General features: G+C 38.6%; 1 protein-coding gene across 1 annotated transcript in view; it reads right to left on the bottom strand.

The window, feature by feature from the left end:
- LOC118341967 (calsyntenin-2-like) overlaps positions 1-14837 on the bottom strand; it is a 139961-nt gene that overhangs the window by 33401 nt on the left and 91723 nt on the right. The window lies entirely within an intron of this gene.

Genomic DNA, 14837 nt, shown 5'->3' with positions numbered 1-14837 from the left:
CCTCTGAGCCACAGCCGCCGCAGATGCTCCTTCATACGTGAAAGCAGTTGTATTGCAAATGGCAGTTAGTTTAGCAATATATTTATAAATGTAGCAGTTCAGTGGGTAGCTGCAGAGAAAGAATGTCCTGTTTGGAGTTGTGTGTTCTCCCTTCTTTAATGTGAGTTTTCTCAAGGTGCTCTAGTTTCATTGCTTCCCAAAAGATATGAATAGGAGAGGTACAAATACTCTTGCAATTGTCCTTGACCAACACACTGGCCTCTGTCCAAAGGAATCAAAATCTACCTTCAAGCCACTCTAAAGCTCATTAATTAACACATTATATATCTTGTTTGTCAAATCTGTCCAAAAAACTAAGTGTAGAAATGACAGGGACTATTGGCTGGGATCAGTGACCTCCTACAGTCTCCACTGGTTGCCTGGCCAGCTCATGGTGACAACAAGACAACAGGACAACAAGTCACTGCCGCCCAGCTAATGACTGTTACTTTATATATAGTGTGGTGATGGCCATGTACTGGATGGTAATGGAACCAAAAAGTAGGAAACAACAAACATGTCTCCTGGTATGGAGGTACAGTATGTTGAAACCAAAACCATTGAAATCTTTATCTGTCACATGCTTGATTTAGAAACAGTAGCACACACTACAATGAAAGTAAATTACACAGTAATATCTATGTAAAGCTTTACTAACACTGGCTAGCAGTAGTTATCAGTTGGGGCTGTAGCAGCAAAGTAAGTACACTGTAATGTGATAAGTTATTTCAAATCAAAGAATGTGTTGAACCGGATTACACTGAAAATAGTAAATAAGTTCGTAACACAAACTCACTTGTGTAAGTTAAAACATATTGTTGATTAAATACTTTGTACTGGGAATTTTGTATTTACAGTACAAATAAAAATTACAAAATTCAGTCAGTGTCACTTAAATTTACTAAAACTACTTGATCAAGAATGTTTTTTTTAACTTACAAAATTGAATTAGTTGTACCTAAAACTTTCGATATAATCAGTTTAATTTTTTTTTTAATTAACTGGTTTTACAGTGTAAATAAGCACTAGCTGTCTATACTGCAGAGATAGTGGTGACAAGGACTGCAGCATATAGCGAAAGGGACACTCCCCAAAACCTAGCAAAAAAAAATTAAGTACTCCAAGAATTTTGGAGCCTTAAAATTTAGATGTTTTGTCTCTTTCAGCATCAACAGACACTCCATATGCTAACGTGGCTACAGATTATATAAAATCAGACATATTGTTGCAAATTGTTGTCTAACTGCTCAATGAATGTTGGTATCATTAAAGCTAAGGCTCTCATCCTGTCCCTGTCTGGCCTCAAAAATACTTAGCCTCCACCTTCATTAGCAAAAGTGCTGTTTGCTAACACATAATTGCCATAAATCATCGTCAACTCAGTGTCAACATGGAAACCATTATCATGTCAATTGTTGTAAGCATCCAAAATAGGGTGTCTGAAAGCCTATAATTACAAAAATAGAAAAAAACAATTAAAAGAAAGTGATAGTGGAGGAACGGTTTCTGCTAAATATGTGTGTGTGTGTGTGTGTGTGTGTATATACACATGTACTGTATGCATGTCTGTGTATGTGTGTGCGTGTATGGGGGAAGCACTTGAAGGTGACTATGAATTACTGGCTGGCAAAAGAGACTAATTAGAGTAGCAATTATGCAGCCGCTCCCGGCAGAGACTGGGAGTCAACAGCCAAATGACCTCTCCACAAGCTCATAATGGGCCACACGCACACACACTTACATTATGTGCACGCACTCAAACACACATTAACATCCACCGGGTTTTTGGGCTGCATGGCAATTTTAGTGAGACTGATCACATTGACTTTCTCGCCCAGTTGGGTTTATATAGAGCAATAGAATTCTTAGAGTGGAGAGAAATACTGTGTAATATTACAAATTTGGGGGCGTCCCAGTGGTTTAGTGGTCTAAGATGCATCCAATACAATGTATGTAGCATACAATGTCCTGAGTTTAAATTGAGCCCTGGTTGATGCTACAGGTCATCTGCCAGTCTATCTTATATTGAATTTAGTTTCCTTGTTTTGTAAAGACCAACATTTTGTTTCCTTTTAGTCCATTCAGGACTCACAGTGATGTATGACAAATACAATGATGACAGAACTATTTCACTGAAAAGTTTTTGTGACCTACTTATCTTGTATCATCAGCGTCAAAGTTTATTCTGGTGCCTGAAGGGCAAGTCACACACCACTCATCTGCCCTCATCTATCTTTTCTGGTGATCACAAAGAGCTCATGCCGAAACAGTTATTATAACCATTATGTAATCCATAAAAGTGCCACACACCCGATGTGTCACAAGATTTTATTAGTTAAGAAGTTTGTGTCTGATATTGCTCTCTCCTTTCTTTGTGGAATCTTTACAGATTTTTTTCTTTTTTTTAATTATTTGAGAACAAAAACCTTAAAATTAAAGATGAAATGTTCCTGCCTATTTCCATATTTTGAGCTTTAATTAATGTTAAAAAAAATGTTAAAACAGCCAGGTATATACTCTCAATGCACTGCATTTCTGACAGGACACAATTTTCACAGTGGTGTAAGTTCTTTCAGAACAGCAGTACCCTTGACATTTAAGTACCTAAAAGCTTTGGTTATACCTCCCAGTTTTTATATTATACGCAATAACACACTTTTCACACATAACACTAACTTTAACATCCGTGACTCCAAACTGTGGTCAAGTTACCTTTTGATGTTTAGTGCTAAAATAAAAAAAAATCTTGAGCTTTTGGTGATCATTAATGAAAAATACTTCAGTCGAGCAGTTTGCTGTAAGTCACCAAAATAAACTTCTGCATCAACCTGTAATGCTAAAGAAAACTGTGATTTTAACCAATTTAAAACTGTTGATGGACAAAGTGGAAACTTCCTTGGAGGGGAAGAGACAAGTGCATGCCGGTGTTCTGAAAACAACAGAAAGTCAGTTATTAAAGATTGGCCCAATGATTTGTCTCATTTATCAACACAGTCAGCAGTGACTGGACACACAAATCATGAAGGAAATTAAAATACTTTAAAACCCTCAGCGCCAGATTGCCAGAGTTTGCGTCAAAAATTGTAGTCGGAGTCACAACTCAGTTCAATCTGAAATCACAGACATGTTACGCACATTTTAGATTCAGTTTGACTTGCACATACTCCCGTATAGACCCTTTTCACAGCAGCCATTTTTATGTTAAATTGTAAGGTAAACACATGTGTTACCATTGATACTAATTAGCTTCTGTTCCATTCAGGTCAAACAGAGTCAGGGTGCTGCTATTGTACATGCTGGCTCACTGGAAAGGCTCTGCTACACTAAATGTAAAAATTAATAATTATAGTTCGTAACACTCTGTTTAGCCTACTACAGTGTTTCTAAAACATTTGTCATCACATTTGAGCTCATAACTAATCATGGATTTATGAATGCGCTACGTGCATTAACGTGACTTTGTAGCAGGGTGATATTAAAACTATATATTACAGGAAATGCAAAACATAGTCTTAATTACATTTCAGCAATCTCATTGGTTAAGTGTTTTCATACGAAATAAATATAAAATATTTCAGAGAATTTTCCTCACTACCAGTGGTACATGTACCATAGTTTGAGAACCAGTGGCCTACTATTTAATGTCGAAATGGCTGCTGTGAAGAAGGTCTATTGGCATCGAAGAGAAAAGATGCACCTTTTAAATCCCCAACTTGCCTGAGAATAATCGGGTCAAGTTTCCTTCAGTACCAAAGTGATTCTGTATATTCATGGTTACGTTGCAAATACATACTGCTTATAGCTAAAAAATACTTTCAATGGTGCCAATTTGTCAAAATAAAATAAATCTTTACTAAAAAAACAGGGCTCAAGTTGATATCAACAGGGTAGTCACCGATTGCATTGTTGTCTCGATTTTGTCTGAGGGATGGCTCACAGTGTCACCATTGTGAGTTTACTGCACATAGTGTTTAAACATTCTAATTCCCTCCAAATGTCTGTCAGGAGCTCAGGAGAGGTGTTGATTTGTGGGACAACAGCTAATTATCTATCAGAAGCGCTTCTGATTACCTTGCATGTTTCTTTTATAATTCCCTGTGAATAGAACAAGTCTATTACAAACCAGGAACAGAGGGTGAGAACAAAGAAAACAAAACTGCTAAGCAGATCCAAGGGAAAAGAAAGGTAGACAGAATATTTAAAACCCAGCAGGAGGACATTTTCAGACTACCATAAAATCTAATGGAAAACAAAAGATATTGAACATGCACTCACTGTGGAATGGTTTAATGTCTGGCATAAGTCAAATGGGCAGCAACAATACCAGCTCGTATGGTTAAACATCTTACCCACTGTTCACCTAAACGTATCCACTTTGGATTTCAGAATGTCATTGTTTTTACAGTGCCAAAAAAAGTAAAAAAAAAAAAAAAAAAAAATCACTGATCATTGATTTGTGCTTTTTTGTCCTGCTGAAATAAGGTTTATGTGCCAAGCATATGATGATTAAAAAAATGGTGAACTGGGAGAACGTTAAAGCAAAACAACTGTATAAAAAAGGCAATTTTACTTTAAAGTCAAACTTTTAGTCTGGCAGCTTTTCCTTTAAATTTCTAGATATCTTAAAAAAAAGGCACACACTTACACAAAACTTTCTTATATAATTTCTTAACACTAGATTTAGTCCCAAACTTTTTGGATTCAAGGGTCCCTGAAGTAATTTCCTTTGGGTCTGTTAGCAAACAGAATATTCAGTTACAGAAACTGGGATTACTTTATTTCACCCCAGTTGATCTCCAGTAGGATACTCAGCCAGGCATGGCATCTCAGCAGCTGCACCACAAAATCTAGCTGCTTTGTAGCTTCAGCTGTGAATTACCACTGTCTGTATCAGTATCCAGTGTTTGAGCCCTGACAGTGATATTTTTAGACAGGTTGTAAACAGGCAATATTTTGGGCTTGTAGTCAGTATTTTGTGATTTGAATTTGCAGCTGGATATGTGGGATGGAAGGATTTTCCACTCATATTAGAGCTAAATGATATAAACCAAGTGATACGTGGCCAATAATTAGTTAATTATTTGTCTACCCTTACAGTATCACCCAGTCTTTTTCATCATCCTCTCCTTTTATTCCCCAGTCTGCTCTCATATGGTATAAAAATGCAAACATGCTGCAACACTTAAGCCTGTTGCTAGTGCTTTAAATTCAAGTCAGACATATCCCTCAGATCTGAGTGTTGTAGCCATTGGTTTGAAATGGGACCAGGAGTGCACTAAAGTCTAACACTGGCACCAGGGGCTCTACTGTGTGTATGAGATGTGCAGGGGTTTAAGTGATTTGTAAGGAGGGAGGAGCTGGGCCCTTGAAGTTTGAGAGCCTGAAAGGTGCATTTAAAGTAATCACACCTTTAGGCTACAGTTAGAGCAAAACAAAGTCATGGCTTTGTTTGGGTTGAATGATGGCCATGAGGGGTGGACCAAAAGTCAGTAAAATGGTAGAAAGCAATGGAAGCATCTTGCCATTGCAACTTATTATTTTAGACCTTGTGCAGTAACTTATCTTCTTAACTTTAAAAATGGTGATGGTCTCAAACTCAAATTGGCTTGGGGCCATTGTCAGTATTGTAATGTCACAGGGAGGCAACTTCAACTTTAAATATTCGGAAAATATTTCTATTACTAACATCACACCTAAAAAATGCAAACAGCAGTTTCTATACATTTCTATATGAGCATTTTATATCTATATATATAAACTTTGTTGTTTGCAGCCAAACAATAAACGGTTGTTTGTTTGTTTGACATCCTGTTGCCATCCAGAGGGGGAGGGATAAAAAGAGCTCTAATCAACCAGATATGAACATATTCTGTGCTATTTGGTCAGCGGATCAGTTTTAAACATTGCAGGGAGGAACAGTACAAAGACAAACAGTCACAGTGAGACGTTAGGTAAAGAGCTGCAGGTGACAGGATTTCACTTTGTTAGTGGCCAGCTCCTAAAGCATGTCGTCAAGGTAAACAATCTTACCTTGTTGTGGTTCTACTTTTGGCTGCACTAGTTGGAGAAAATCTATAAAGTGCCATGGCAACAGGTAGTGTTTTTTGTGACATTAGCATACTATTGCACATACAGCCTCCACTGTTGTGGAGATTGTAGGATGATCGCACTACACCTGTCACACATTGAATTTGTTCATTTCAATACATGTCCACAGATATTTCCATGTTGACCTTTTCTGAGCCATGTGACATCTGCATATGGAAATCTCTAACAGTCTAATCCTTGGCTCATGAAGCGAGAATGATTTAAAAAACCACAGGAAAGTTTCTTTCGCCTGGTGATTTAGGTATACATACAGGGCTGGTGGGCAGACGCATATTCAGGCATCATAGTATGTAGGTGTTATGTAGTGCTGATTCCCTGTAAGGCCTTAACTCATAATTTAATGCATGCCTGATGCTGGATTTGTTTGTTGCATCAGTCTGGCAGACACTGTGAGTCACTCTCCTGGAGCCACTTGGCGACTGCGGTCTTTAAACATATTGCAATAGAGGAAACGACTGTGACGGTGAGGGAAGGGGGACATCTGGGTGAGGGAGAAAGGTAGGAGAGAAGAGATTGTGAAACAACAGCAGCCTCAGTGAGAGAAAAGAAAGTAAAACATGATCCCACAGGTTTAAACTGTCAGTACAAACCAAGCAGTGGTGACACAGACGTTTAGATCTTTAGCAGAGCAGTGGAAGGAGACATACTTTGGGGGGGGGCATCATGCCATCTCTCTCGCCTACTGCCACACTACATCCATCACACACCTCCTCTTGATTACCTAAACCCTGACAACACATGCGTCCTCAATACTCCTACGCCAAATTTACTAGCCCTCTACCAGGCTTGCTTATTCCTCCACCTCTCTGTCTCTATCTCTTCTTCAATTCATCTCTCTTTCTCATCCTTTTCTCTTACCACACTTAAGGTCAGGGTGGGATGTGTACAATAAATCTTCACTGCAGATTCTGACAGCTACCCTCAATCCAGGAAGTGCTTTAGCCAGTCGGAGGCAAGAGCTGCACTGCACATAAACTTTCTCTCTTAAAAACTATTTGGGTAGGCAGAAAGTCTGGTCGAAGAGTTTTAGAGTGTTATTTGGCCAGAAAGTAAGACAAATCGGTGGGGGGAAAAAAACACAGAAAGCAAGAGGGAGGAAAGGGCGAAGGGTAAAGGGAGAGATTCGCTAGAGGAGGGGATTCAGCGAACCCATTTGGTCCAGATTAATATGATGAATGGCACAGAACAGCAGCTTTTACTGTGCTGTTATTTTCTTTTATTTGGCTTTGGTGCTCCCTTTTACCACAAAGTGATATCAAAGGGCTACAGTTTCTCAGAAACTCACACACAGGCACCTACGCACATACTGTGGGCACCAAAATGAGTGAACGAGTGCATTACTTCTGTACAGCGCACTAGGCGCCTCATGCACACAAAGACCTACAAAGTCAGGGACACAGGGACACAAGTATAATTTAATACAGATTTCTTTTCATTCTTACATATACTCACACATTCCACACACATAATTACTACATATTAGAGATCCAGAATTGAGACTTGGCATTAGTTATGTGAAAAAAGCATAATTAACCCAGCTCTCAGTGTTGAAATGCCTGACTGAAGGACTTCAGGAACTGACTTGCATACAATAATTGTGACTTGACTTGTCCTTGGGGACTGGAGACGTTATGTTATTCTTGCTGTTAAATGGCTTGTCTCAAATAACGTGAGACTTGACATGATAGATAGATAGATAGAATAGATAGATAGATAGATAGATAGATAGATAGATAGATAGGATATAGATAGATAGATAGATAGAGTAATAGATAGAAGAGATACTTTATTTATCCCGAGGGAAATTCATAAAATATATATCCCGATCGCGATCAAAGACTATGCCATGAAAGACTCTAGACTTAAACATGACACAAAAGATAATGATTAAAACCTGCTTTAGACTTCTCACAAAGGACTTGTTAGGAACATTTTATCATCTTATCTTATCTTAGACTTGATGCAAATTAATTAGGACTTGACTTGGGCATGTCATGAATTACTTAAGACTTGACTTTAGGGTGTCTCAAAATTATTTTAGATATGACTTGTCATGGATGAAATAAGACTTGACTTTAACTTGTCACAAATTACATACTTAAATTGGACTTGTCATGAAGGACTTGAGACTTGGCTTGTACTTGTTACTAAAGACTTGTTACTTGACTTGGACTATGTTTTTAGACAATTAAGACAAGACTTAACTGCTGGATACACACGTCAAACACACGTGTATAAGCAGTCTCACACACACACACACACACGGCTCTCGACCTCCACTCGCTGACATGTAAAGGGATTGTCACACACCACTGTGCACAATTACACAAACACACTCATAACTATCTTTACCACTCTGCACAACACACACACACAAACACACACAAACAAACACACACAGTCAGAGTCAGCAAGGTAATAAAAGTCATTGCTCCTCCACCCTGTCATTTAGTGGCCTCTCCAGCATGATTTCCACCTATCTAAGACCTATGGTACTTCCCACTCTCATAAAAGGTAGGTAATATAATCCAGGGATAGTGGGATGTGAAAGGAATAAAGATGATGGAAAACTGCTTGGAACGGGGTTTTGGAAAGTGTGTTTGTAATAAAGGCTGATTTCATTTGCGAAGCAGACTGTGATAGTGGAGATTGAAAGACACCTCTGCAGAATATAAGAGAAGATAATGTTGTCTGTGATGAATGAGTAATATCATACTGAGAGGATTGGAATGATGGAACCTGCATGCTCCGATTACACTTATTAAATTACTATTTTGCATATTATTTACACCCAGCGTGACTGTATCGATCTCATGTCTGTCCGTCATCCTGTGTGTCTTGCTCACCAAATGTAGCCGACAGATTGTGTTTGAATGATATCAGCAATAACAATTAGGGCTGTTGTGGTTCTATTGTTTATTGTCTATTTCTGTTTATTCCAGCTACTCCCCCCAATATGTTACATATTGGCATGTGTCCCAGCGGGAAGCCATTTCTGACATTTCTTCCCTTTGTTTCCCACATCCTTCTTCTCCACGTGATTTGGTTTATTTCCGTGACTCTGTGCCTAAATCCTCCATTTCCTGTGTTCAATGAGTGCGGTCAGTGATGAGCTGACGGTAGCAGTAAAAGTAAGGCTGGTTGCCAGAGAGCACAGACTAGAGCTCTGTAGAATATTTTATTCCTGTCTTATCTGGAAATGATCAATGCCCTATTCCATTTTACAAACATTGTATTTTGTTGTATTTGTTTGTTTGGACTGCGGTCTAGAACTGCTCTATATGAAAAGTGTCCTTTTTGAAATAACTTTTGTTATAATGTAGCATTCTACAAATTAAATTAATTTGGAGATGTTGAGCACTAGGCAGAGGATGCAGTAAAAGCAGATTACATAAAAAAGACACTGATTTTTGTTCCTGGTAGATTTCTTTTCAGCTTTTGCAGTTACAATAAATGACTGCAATTCAAAAATGTGTAATACTATGCTTAATTCAGTAATCATAATGATATTATGCTTGAGGATCAAAATAGCACAATTTCTCAATTTCCCATTAATTTGGTGCAAAATGGGAGACAGCTGCATGTGCTATTATTTGAGCCTGTGGTAATGGTTTGTGTTCCTCGTAGCAGGTCTGGGCCTGAGGGACAGCCAGTGTGTTTGAATGCGGTGTGCCTTTTCTCACTCAGAATCTCCTTCCTCCCCAGTATGATCTCCCCCCACAGTTGCCTCTTAACTGGTCCAGGCTTATAGTCAAAACAAACATCTCCTGAGCACAATTTGAACACCAAGCATCTGGCATTTTCAAATTGCTGAGATGTTGCGTGGACCTTCAATGTTTTCCCTTTTTTTTTGTTCAGCTTCATAATTAAAACAACATAATTTCATAACCTCATCAGGTAGTGTGGTCCCTAAACATCCCAAGGTTTACTAACAAGGAGTTTCTGATGACAGCAGTCAACAGCAGCACATCAGCAATTTGAAAATGCCAGATGCTCAGTGTTCAAATTGTGCTCAGGAGATGTTTGTTTTGACTATACGCCTGGACCAGTTAGGAGGCAACTGTGGGGAGAGATCATGCCAATTGGTAAAAAGATATGCTGTTCTCTATCTTTTATTGTCATGACTGAAAATAGATTTAGCCATTGCTGATGTGCACAATGGATGTGGCCTAACACACTGAAATGTGCTTGTTAGCTTTTACAGCGGCATGTGAAAATGGGGAAGAGAGCATACAATAAATCAATGATGACAGACACAGTTGCTTGAATTATAAACCTTGATTTACTTTTATAGCATGATGTTTAGGTCTACAATTTTAAAAATCAATAAAATCAGGCCTAGACTGACAATCTAGAGGAGAATATAATGTTACTGTAATAGTATTTTGAATGTGTGTTGCTACAAGTAAAGTACTGCCTCTGGGATAGAGATGATTTATTTCCTCCTCTTTAAAGCTGCACGAGTCAATATTTTTTCCATATGAACAATGTGTTAAATGACCATGTTATGTGAAAGGTGTCTCTTGTAGGGATGAATCCACAGAGAATTATCACCCCAAGCTGCAGTTCAGTCTCATCAACATGCAGATCAGGGCGCACGGTAGCTCACCTGGTAGAGCGCTCCCGATGAGACCTTACAGCCCCCATCTCTTTCTACACCCTTTCCTGTCTATCTTCAACTGTCCTATCAAATAGGTATAAAAAAGAACAAAAAAAGAAAAGAAAATCTCTGATAAACCCACTGTATGCTAACTACAGAGCATTAAACAGCAGATACAATTAGCGGCTAAATACTCAGGATAAACATACAGTACACTAAGTACATACAAGACCACTGTAAAGCACTTGTATAAACATACACATATTGTATCACTTGCTTTACCTTCCCTGTCTCCATTGAGGTCACACCTGTCACATGTACTCTGTATGGACGGTAACAGATTAGATTATATATTTCCAACTGCTGTCCACTTATAAAATCAAAGAAAGTCCCCCGAGTGTTTGCTTGATTGCTTTCCTGAAAAAATAAGTGTTTTCCATGGGGTAGCCGAAGGTAATGATGTCACTTTCACATTCAATTTAGATTCCTGCTGAAAACATCATTTAGATCTCAATTATCCCAGTCATCGTTCTTTTTTTGCAGCTGAAAGGCTGGAGGTGACTTCTCATTGATTTTCTCCCCTCGCCAAAGTCTTTTCAGCCCTGTCAGACGAGGAGACAGTACAGGGTTTGTTCTAACTGTACACTGAGCATTTCCATTTATCTCTCTACGTGAGACATGTTATCAAATTCTGCGGAAATATGGACACAGTGACACACCACTGACAACTGACAATTCTACCTTTCATGGTCATAATGGGCCAGTATCCCATCAGCAACTACTGCACTGCAGCCCAAAATGTCTAACCCAAAAATGGTCATCCAAATGATTTACCAATGCAAATGAGTCTTTGGGTCACAACATCTAAAGTACAAGTACATCTGTGCTTGCAAAGACAAAAGGCTAATTTATCAAACTTAAAGGACAATTATGGCTCCTTCTAAAGTCAGCAAAACCCACATTCAGAAAAACTAGAATTATGAGCATAAACACTAAAAATACCCTCATTTCCTTTAAAGCTAAAAAAGTTTAAAGTGCTTTGCTTTAAAATAACACAGAAAATGTGATTCCAACGATTCCAAGGAGCTGGTTATTAAGAAATCCAGTGAAAACAGCTGTTTTACATGCATCGCTCAAATAAAATGCGATTGAGAAAGTCTGAAAAGATGCTATCAACCAACAACTTCATTTATCACTCTTAGAAAAGTATATATTTTAAAAGGCGTAGCTGACTTAATTCGAATGTGTATCATGGGAAAGAAGGTACTGGATATACCAGGCCGGCACTGCGGCACAAGAAGAGTCTGTACACCTCAGACCACTGGGATCCTAAATGAGGAGGCTGCCTAAGACTGCACCCTCCTCTATTACTATTAAGAATATTTTTTACTTACTTATTTGAACTTTTTACACTATTTATACTGAACAAACTGTATGAGCTTATGGAATTACATTGGTTGTACGTGTATGATTATATGTGACACTTAAACTTAAACTTGAACTTGTTCTATTCCTCTAGATCAATGGAAGTCTCACTTGCTATTACTACGCCGCTGAAGAACGAAAGAATGTAGGTGTGCGAGTCAGTCTTTCACCCGCTTACTTTCCTGGATGCCTGGCAATTTTTTGGATCGTAAAGACTCGATCCAATTATCAACATAGTTATAACACATGCAGGGTCTCATTCAGTAGTACTGGCTCATGCAGAAAACAACTTCAAGATTGACAGTCTCCCTCTTTGAGTTGCTTGAATGCAAGTCTGCATTTAGAGAATATGAAACCGCGCACAAAAGACATGGTCAATAGTGGCTCAATGCAAATCTCTTCGCGCCAATAAAAACCTCAGCCCATCTCTCTCAACAATGCAAACAGCATAAGCTTAAAATACTGAATCACACTGAACACAATAGGCCTGCATGCTGTCTTAAACTACTTTGTGTCTGTTATTAACAGTCATTTTTTTCAGCAGGTAAAACTAATATCTGCAACAATCTCCCCCACCGCACCCCCCCGTTCCAGTCATTATGTAGCGACTTGCAATGCCTGATTGGATTGTATGAGAAATTAATTGGACTTCTGTGATAAACCAATGTACGAAAAGGAGGAGATTCTTCTCTGGAAGGGTTTTCTGGGTTGGAGGTATTCAGAAGTTCATTTTGTTTAAAATACATTAGCAGATGAGGAGGAAGAGGCGAGAAGCCGAGGGGAGATAGCGACTTAATGAAAGTTTCCTTTCATGCCCCCAGGTTTCAGAGACGACTATTAACAAGAGGGAGGAAGATGAGAGGGAGGAAGATGAGAGGACGTAAGAAAGAAAAGAAGATTCAAAAAGTGCTCAGGAAACTCTAACTCTGGAGTTTAAAAACTATTGTGCAGCCTGTTTCAAAGTTGTATGTGGTGCCAGCATAGTCCGTAGAAACTTTTATCACCTAGATGTAATAAAAAAAAAGAATCGAGATCAATTTAGACAAGGCCATAGAATGAACTAACCGTCTAAATCTTTTTTATTAACCACCAAAAAAAAGTCTAAAAATCTACCAATTTAATTTAGACAGAATGTCATTAAATGTGGCATATGAGGAAACCAACTTAAAGGAGCGATGTGATGCATTTTCTTATAGGTAAATTACACTTGAATTATGTATGGCACTAGAATTACCACAAAAAAAGCTAAGTGAAAAGAGAATTGCCTCATTTGGTTTTCTGACAGCATTCAACTGTTTGCAGGTTGCATTAGCTGCATGCCTAACAGCAAATGACAGGAAGAGGAAGCTGTTCTTTCTGTGAAAACATAGCTAAATGCTAACCTTGCGAGGCAGCTGGTTAAAAGATCATAAAATCACGGCTCAAAGCAAGGATTTGTTGAAGCTTGCATGGTGATAGACAGACATTTCATCCAATTACCTGCCAAATATTTATTTGAAAGTACGAGATTCTTCTGTGTGACAAACCATCTGGAGCAGTCAGGTTATCTCAGGGGTAGGCAATCCTTACAGCTCAAACACAAACTATAAGTATGTATTTATTGCCCAAAAACTAGCCCAGTTTATCTTAAACAAAATCAGGAAACATAATCAGGGTGTAAAATTCCCTCCATGTCAAGTTTTTCTCTTGTTGAAAGCAACTCTCCCCAGGTTCCTAAAACCACCCAAAGTTGCCTGAGAAAACACAGAGATTGTGTCCTTACTTTCATCAGTGGTGGCTATGGATCTGAATGCTGATTTTGCACATTTATCCTTCAGCAAAGAAAAAAAAGAAAAACATTTGACTGATGAGGCAAATATCTCCTTTGTGACAGGAAGCACTGGGGTTTGTGAGAAACGTGGATTCATCTTTAGGATGTTGACGCTGTTTAAAAACAGGTAACACCCTATAAACACCAGAGAAAATGTGGAATGGATGAGGAAACAGACAAGTGACTGATACTCTGTGGGAAGCCTCTGTCTAAATTCCTCCAGACGATGCCTCACACACGGCATGTGCCAGCAGGAGGCTGATGGACGACCTCTTTCATGCTCTCCCCCCAATCAAGACCAGCGATCTGTCTGATCAAATTAGCCCTGGGTGATGCATCTGGATGTCCAGGCTCAGCTGTGCATCTCTACCTTGAATCAAATGTCGTCCCTGGGTCAGTGCGGGGTCTTGCGAGTCGAGGTGACCTGTCTGACTTTAAGACAGCATCCTTGATCAACAGACAGCTGCTGTCTGCACACACACACACACCCATAAACACGTACGCATGTTACTAGAGTGAGAATATTTCTCTGTCTGCTATATTTGTTTGTTTAAGTAACCATCACTTAGTTAGGTGTATGATATGAGGACAGACTGTATTTGAAATATAAAAATCTTACTGCACTTAACACTTAACTGAGCTTTAATTGTTTTTAAATTGATGACAAAAATGCATATTTAAATCCATGGACCACTGAATCAAACTGGTGACACTTTTTGGCTGTGTTTTTCTAAAACATTTCCAGTTTTGCCCTATTTTTTATTTCTGTTCCAGTAGAAAAAGTTAATTTAAAAAAAAATGCAGTTCATTTATATAGCACCTTTCGAGACATCCGACCACTCAAAGCGTTTTACA

Source organism: Morone saxatilis, unplaced genomic scaffold, assembly GCF_004916995.1.
Source record: "Morone saxatilis isolate NCDOM2014 unplaced genomic scaffold, NCSU_SB_2.0 Contig8, whole genome shotgun sequence".
NCBI classification, from domain to species: Eukaryota; Metazoa; Chordata; class Actinopteri; family Moronidae; genus Morone; species Morone saxatilis.
This window is presented reverse-complemented; position numbering and strand designations above follow the sequence as displayed.